The sequence below is a fragment of the Pelophylax lessonae genome (assembly GCF_965119305.1).
Source record: "Pelophylax lessonae genome assembly, chromosome: 8".
NCBI classification, from domain to species: Eukaryota; Metazoa; Chordata; class Amphibia; order Anura; family Ranidae; genus Pelophylax; species Pelophylax lessonae.
Window position 1 is genome coordinate 164,937,062 of NC_138775.1, and position 6,821 is coordinate 164,943,882.

Genomic DNA, 6,821 nt, shown 5'->3' on the forward strand with positions numbered 1-6,821 from the left:
CATTCAGTCATTTGAGAACCAGACCTTGCCAAAATTATGGATCCTATTTAACCACTTAACTAACAATTGTGCGGCTCTGTACAAAAATACAATTGATATCCTTTTTTTTCCAACAAATAGAGCTTTCTTTTGGTGTTATTTGATCACCTCTGCGGTTTTTAGATTTTGCGCTATAAACAAAAAAAGAGCAACAATTTAAAAAAATATATATATATTTTTTACTTTCTGCTATAAAACATTCCCAATAAAAATTTTTTAAAAACTAATTTTTTATCAGTTTAGGCCAATTTATTTTTTGCTACATATTTTTGGTAAGAAAAATCCCAAAAAGCATATTTTTATTGGTTTGCGTAAAAATTATAGCGTTTACAAACTACGGGATAGATTTTTGGGCTTTTTATTTATTTATTTTTTTAATTAATAATGGCGGCGATCAGCGATTTTTAGCCTCTCGGCAGGTGGGCTTAATGCTGAGCGGCCGCATATTTGTGTACCAAAATGTAAACAAACCTGTGCCAAGATCGTACGCCATGCGCGCTCCCGGCATAGTTACTGGCGCCTAACAGAAAGCTCCCATTTGCTACTTGCTATCAGGAGCTTTCCAATCATGTGACCGCTGTGAAAGCCACATCACAGTCGTCACATGATCATAAACCCCGCCATGCCTCCTTGCATCAGAATCATTACAGCAGCTAAAATTACTGTAGCTGCTGACTTTTAATAAAAGGACACTAACCTGTCCAGGGATTCAGAGATGGCCGCACCCTGAGCCGATTTGTTAATCCACTTACGGTGCAGGCACCAACATCTTCACTAAGGGAAAACGGCTGTGAAGCTTTCAGTCTTCGCAGCCATTTTCCCTTAGTGAAGATGCCGGCGCCTGCATCGAAAGCCGATCAGTCTTCAGGCTTCACAGCCATTTTCCCTTAGTGAAGATGCCCGCACTGCACTGTAAGCCGATTAGCCTTCAGGATTTACAGCCGGTTTCCCTTAATGAAGATGCCGGCAACTGCACCGGAAGCCGATCAGCCTTCAGGCTTCACAGCTATTTTCCCATAGTGAAGATGCCGGCGCGTGCACCAGAAGCCGATCAGCCTTCAGGCTTCACAGCCGGTTTCCCTTAGTGAATATGCCGGCGCGTGCACCAGAAGCCGATCAGACTTCAGGCTTCACAGCCATTTTCCCTTAGTGAAGATGCCGGCACTGCACTGGAAGCCGATTAGCCTTCAGGCTTTACAGCCGGTTTCCCTTAATGAAGATGCCGGCAACTGCACCGGAAGCCGATCAGCCTTCAGGCTTCACAGCCATTTTCCCTTAGTGAAGATGCCGACGCGTGCACCAGAAGCCGATCAGCCTTCAGGCTTCACAGCCGGTTTCCCTTAGTGAATATGCTGGCGCGTGCACCAGAAGCCGATCAGACTTCAGTCTTCACAGCCAGTTTCCCTTAGTGAAGATGACGGCGACTGCACCGGAAGCCGATCAACCTTCAGGCTCCATAGTCATTTTCCCTTAGTGAAGATGCCGGTACCTGCACCGGAAGCCGATCAGTCTTCAGGCTTCACAGCCGGTTTCCTCCTGCACATGTGCACTTTACGCTGCACTTTCTAAATGGTCCCACTGTCCTCTGGGACCTGTGTGTGTCCCAGAAGGCAGTGAAGAGAAGGAAGAGAGGTCGAAAATACGCAGAGATTGCCGCGGTGATCTTACCCGGAAGTAGGAGCGGGTACCGTCAAAACTAGGCACCCGCTCCCCCCAAAAAAGTTCAAAATGTGGCAATGGAGGGGGGAAAGAGTGCGAACAAGTGGAGCTTCTCCTTTTGGGTGTAGCTCTACTTTAGGTTCTATTTTTGCCTAGAGTTGGGCATTAGGTTTAAGGACCATTTCACACTTTTAGGTTTATTTACAATCTTAAAGTGTTTGTTACCCCAGCATTTCAGATATGTGGCTGCTATACCATGTACTTGGAAGAAAAAGTATTCTGTTCTTTTAGTATTGCTTCCTTTGTGTGAAATCCCTGGTGTTCTTGCCAGTCCCTCTGCTTCCCTATAAAAAACTGATCATTCTACGCAGGTGAACACACTGCGGTCAGTTCTCTAGCTATGCTGGAAGCTCAGCCTGCTCTCCTCCAATGATCAGACTTGTCCTGACATTCACTGCGAACCTCAATGTACTGTTGCTTCTCTTCTCCCAGTTCTTATGCAGCTGAGAACAGAGGGAATGTGATCACTGAGAAAAAGGGGAAATAAGGTATTTATAATATCTTTTATTATATCTATACACAAATGTTTTTTTATTTATTTTTTAAACTGAATGGGTTGTTTTACAAGGTTATCATTTACAATCATTTTAAGAAGTAGAAGAAAACATTTAAAAGAAAAGAATGGCTAAAGCTTTTTTGACCATAATTTTCTTCTGGGTCACAGGAGTGCACTGACCCAGAATTAGTCGACAGTGGGCTAACGTTTCCTGTCAGCTTATGTCACAGAAACACTTCAGGGTCTGGAAGGATACTGAACATATTGCTTTGAGCTAAAGCCAGCTGCGCCTGCCCCTTTCTAGCCCTGAACTCCAGTGAGCACTGGAGGGGCAGAGTGGAGAGCACGTGGCTGACAGCCTTAGAGTCAGCAGTGGACAGCTGCAGCATCACACCGTTGCTGCAGCATATAGGTGAGTATTTATGCTTGCTTTTTTTTATTTTTTGTATTAACCTCAAACATCTTCTTTAAGCCTTAACAGAGAACTATGGGCTAGCTACAGAAATGGCAAAGCAGTCTAGAATAATACTTGATTGAAACCACCGACTGAGACATTTATTAAGGTCTCAGAGTCTGTGTGATGACTTATGACTTGGATGCAGTTGGGTTGAAAAACTAAAGCAGCAAAGAGCATATATGATACAGTAATACCATTTCATAATTGTTTACCTTAAGTGATACATCATTCTCTGCTTTATCATGATAGCACGCCATACCTTCATATAATTACAAGCACTTATCTTTATCTCCCAAGAGGCCTGGACTTGTAAGCCCTTTGCATGCCTATATAATATCTTATGCTTCTATCTTATACAGTGCTCTGTGCATCTAGCAAAAACTACAAGCAAGTCAATTGAGGTTTTCCTCATGAAGGGTTTTTTGAGGATATTTGTTGAGGCATGTTGTATTCCATGAACATCCTGACCTTAATCTGATCGCACGGAATTTGACACTATCATGGAGATTGTAGTCCAAAATCTGGGCATACCCTTAAAGGAAAGGTCCACCCTAACACTAAAATTGCTACATCTACAGGCATCCATGATCTAACACTAACCTATCTAGCCCTGTAAAGAAGAAATCTAGATAGATTAGTCTTAGATCATGGATGCTTGTAGATGTAGCGATTTTAGTGTTAGGGTAGACTTACCCGTTAAGCTGGCAATACACTGATGGATTTGTTTATTCAGTCCACAGCTGAAAATCTAACAGATCCCTCCATCCACACAAATGGTGGGGATAAAGGAATCCCCCCTACCAGGGTATTGTATTCCAACAGCTGCTAGTGCAGTCTTTAAGGATAGGTTCACACTGGTGCGATTGCAGGCATTGCATGTGATTTGCACCGCATTCCTGTGCACATCAGATGGGATGTCTGTGCAGAGCAATTTCAACCATACAGTTTTGTATGGCTGAAATTGCATTGCATTCACACCAAAATGGTGCAGAACATTTTTTTTCCTCCACATCTGAATCGCATTGCATGGGTGTTCACACCCAGGCAATGCAATTCTGGCAATCGCACTGCGTTCTGTTTTGGGGTGACGTTAGGATAACATTGACACAAACAGCAGATCGCATGGACACCGTGCGATTGGTTAGAGTGCGATGTGATGTGGGGAAACGCAGTTAATCTTGCGCGTTTCCTGCATCGTATCAGTGTGAATGGATGCAATGCAGGAAAGAATACAGTATATGAACGGGTTGTACAGCTGATTAGCTGCACGCACTGTTCAATTTACATTTTTTTTGGCCCGGCTTGTTTCACGGAAGCAAACAATATTTGTCAAGCCAACAGGGCCATCATTTGTTAGAATTTTGGGCAATTCCTGTGAATTGGCTGAAGCTCCTACTGCCATCTTTAGTCTGTCTCATGCATGGATGCTGTAGTCAACTGTGTGGAATCTGCTTTAGATCCTACACCAGTGATAAACAGTGTACATCATTGGTATACACATAAACATTTCCATACGTCACAAATCCCATCTCCATATGCTGATATAACTAGCACATTATCTTTTCCATATGTCCTATAAAAAGAGGATTGCTGCAGTGCTACCTGCTATGTGATGTTCCAGAGAACCTGAAGCTCACCATTTTTTTCCATCTGGTTATTGTACATTTCAGGGTGCCCACAAAGGTGTGGAACAACATATAGGCACCTTTTAGTATTCCACGTTCTCCATCTTGAGCACCCATTCCCCTCACCTAGCTTCACCCACCCACTGCGTAGCTTGGCACAGGGGTGGAACAGACTAACCAGGGGTGTAACTACAGGGGTTGCAATTGCAACCGAGCCCCATGCTCCAGGGGGCTTGTGTGGCTCCCCTGTACACCTGGATAGGAGAAGCGGAGGGGGCAGAATGTAGAGAAATCACCATCCTCCTTTTTCCTCCTGTAGCTGCAGGAGGAAAATGGAGGAGATGGGTTCCTCTGTGTTCTGCTGTCTCTGGGTCCCTGTGTGCTCCCCTGCCCCCCTCCCCCTGTGCTCCCTCACCTCTCCTGCCGGCTGCTGCAGGGGATGTGTCCCAATAGAGAACTAGGAAGGGGTCAGTAAATATGTAATTTACCAGCTCCTTCCTTTTTTGAATGAACAGAGTCATAGTCAGTGACATTGTAAAAAAATAAAATAAAATGATTACAAATAATACAATTAAAAATCCCAAAAAATTAAAACTACTGACAACAGTGGGTGAACTTCCAGGAAATATAAAAACAAAAATAAGCACCCGAATGAACAGCAGTGTCGAGTACCTTCATCCGGTGGTCCACCACCCCCACTCATGACATCTCATAACATTGCTCCCCACAAAGTTGGCGCTCCATGTAGCTCCTCCTCTTCTTCCATTCATTTGGTCGCACCCTCCCCATCGCATGCCATTTCCCACAGTCCCCCTCTGTCCCATTCCTCCGGTCCCCCCATCAGTGATCCCGTGGGAGTCCCACGCAGTCCCGCTGCACCCACCAGCATCCCTGGGCCCTCCTCGTCTCCTTTTTTAGGGCCACCCCCCCTCTGCCCAACAGAAAAAAGAAAACTACAAGAGGTAGAAGGGGAGGTTCAAAATGAAGAAAACAGGCACAAAAAAGACAGGAAGGATTATTAGGTAACAGCAAGTCGACAATCAAAATTTATAACCTGTCCTCTCATCCCCTGACGGAGCCCGAACAGTCACTATTGTCCAGGGGGCTGAGCTTCTGCCCTAATGTTAGAGCCAACAAGTTTCAAATTTTTAAAGACCTGAACCGTTTCATCAGGAACCTGACGGTCCAGCGGCACTACATACAGCCCACCACGGCCACTGTCTTTCCTGCACCGACAGCACCCAACCACACCCCTTCCCCCGTCATCAGCCCTCCTGTGGACATATCAGAGACGGGCTGTCTCCAAGACCTTTGGGACCTCTGGGAAGAGGGCCACATAGATAGCCAACCCCTCGAGGCCTGTTTTGATCCCCCCGTGATCCACACATCCTTCCGCCCACGGTCTTTGTTTTATCCGTCCCAATCAAGAGGGCCCTTCTTGGAGACATATTACCACGTTGTTTACAAGGAGTTGTTGAACATGTGTGACAACACTACTTCACAGAGGTCCAACTTGACATCTTTTGAAACGACTGCCCTTAAGGCACTCAAACAGAATAAGAATATTGTCGTCAAACAAGCAGACAAGGGAGGGAGCATTGTGGTTCAGGATCGGACGACCTACATCAGTGAGTCCTTACGGCTCCTATCCAATACCAACACCTACACTGCTCTCCCCCACGATCCCCTCCCGGCATACTAGTTGGCCCTTGGGGAGATGGTTCAAGCGGCCTCCATGGCGGGAGTGCTTACCAAGAGGGAACGCCAATTTCTCCTCCCCTCGGTCTGTAGCACACCGTACTTTTACCATCTCCCCAAGGTCCACAAATCCCTGGTGGACCCTCCAGGCAGGCCCATTGTGGCAGGCACTAATAGTTTCACCAGCGGCCTGTCCGAATATATTGATTGGTTTCTACAACCTGTAGTGCAACAGCTGCCATCACATATCCGTGACTCGGGCCATGTGCTGGACATATTGAAACATTACCCTTGGGAGAGTCGTTATCATTGGGCCTCTTTAGACGTGTGCTCTTTGTACACGTCTATCCCCCATGATGTGGGTATCCGAACCCTGCAACACTTCCTCACCAAGGATGGCCAACTTAATTCCCGCCAGGTTTCCTTTCTAGTGGAGGGCACACATTTCTGTCTTGAGCACAACTACTTTTCCTTTTTGGATAAGTTTTATTTACAGACCCAGGGCACAGCGATGGGTGCAAGCTTTGCACCCTGCTATGCCAATCTCACGATGGGTCTGTGGGAAGAGATCCAGGTCTGGCATAACAACCCGTTCTCCAAACACCTAGTCTATTATGGCCGCTACATAGACGATGTGTTGATCATCTGGGACGGGGACCTGGATACCTTTCAGGCCTTCGTGGATCACTGCAATGGGAACACCTTCGGGTTGTCCTTCACCCATGTCATTGACCCCGTGCGTCTGGTCTTCCTTGATCTAGAGCTCACACACGCCGACAACGTGATT